Genomic DNA, 1,356 nt, shown 5'->3' with positions numbered 1-1,356 from the left:
GGCCAGCAAGCTTCAAAATTTGGAAGCTTGCTGGCCGTCTTTGCACAAATACTCCTGGATGTCTGTAATTCACTGTTCCGGTGTGCCAAAGCTTCTTTCAACATCTTTGTTTCCTCCTCCATTGCCAAAAGGCGTTTTGAAAGTTGCTCATTCTCTTTATGGAACTTCTGCACACTATCCAATGAAAAATCTGGCAAACTGGGCCTTCCTCCTTGGGATTTCTTTACACGGCTGTCCCCATAATCTCTACCCAAAATCTCAACCTCAAGCTTCATCTGGGCCAAGGCTGTAGGCCCAGGCAACTTCTTCCGCAAAGACCACGTAATCTCCAACACTCTGCTTCCAATTTTGCAACTTTCTTCACTCCCTCCAGGTGTTGGCTTTTTGCAACTTCTGCAGACCGTACGCTCATATTTTTCTCCTCAATAGGAATTTCTAGATCCTTTGAGTTAATTTGGAGTTCATATTTCAGAGAATTTATTTCCCTTTCACATGACTCGATATTGCTCTTCAACATCTCAATTTCTGCTTCAGCTTGGCCTTTTTCTTCACTGAGCTGTATCACCATGCTAGAACGCTCCTGCAAAGACCTTGAGAGTGCAGAATTTTCCGCTGCAGACCAGAGTAACTGTTGGTCCAGGTTAGCTAATTTTGCTTCAAACTCATGCTTCATTTTGTCAAACTGCTCGGTTTTATTCTGAATCACATCATGCAGCTTCTGTTCATGTTCTTCTTTCAAATTTCGTATCTGCCGCATGCACTCCTTCAGTGCACCATCCAGATGTAATTTCAGTGCACCATCCAGATTTGATGCCCTGTCTTCAGCAGTAAGCTTCAAAAGAGTAACGGATTCCAGGTGATTTTTCAGTTTCGCGGCTTCTGACTCAGCCTTCTCCCAACCTGTACAGAGAGATGTGAATAAAAGAATTCAGTGCCAAGTTGCAAAACACTTGTTGCAAGAAAAACACAAGTCAATAAGGAACATCACCTGAGACGGCTTCTTCAGCAACTTCAGCGTATTGTTTTGCCAGGTTTTCCTTAGTAGTCATTTCTGACTGTGCAGCAGCCAACTTTTCATTCAAATCCTTGACTTCATCCTCTAAGCCACTCACTTGTTCCTCAAGAGACTTAACTTGATCCTCCAGTCCAGTCAAATGTGAATAAGATTCAACGGAAATTTGCACATATTTAGGTTTCTTGATTTCCTGTTTACCCTGAAATATAACGGAAAACAAAACATAAATCACCAAGACGAGACAAATTGAATGAAGCTCTCTCACAACGTATTATTGTAAAAAAAAAAATCGAAGAACTACCAAACTGAAACTATGTCTTTTCCTTTCTAGCACCAATAAC

At 41.6% G+C, this 1,356-nt stretch overlaps 1 pseudogene; it reads right to left on the bottom strand.

The window, feature by feature from the left end:
• Positions 1-7: 7 nt before the first annotated feature.
• Positions 8-1,286, bottom strand: LOC124893063 (annotated as a pseudogene).
• Between the last annotated feature and the right edge of the window lie 70 nt (positions 1,287-1,356).

The sequence above is a fragment of the Capsicum annuum genome, unplaced genomic scaffold (assembly GCF_002878395.1).
Source record: "Capsicum annuum cultivar UCD-10X-F1 unplaced genomic scaffold, UCD10Xv1.1 ctg53405, whole genome shotgun sequence".
NCBI lineage: Eukaryota > Viridiplantae > Streptophyta > Magnoliopsida > Solanales > Solanaceae > Capsicum > Capsicum annuum.
This window is presented reverse-complemented; position numbering and strand designations above follow the sequence as displayed.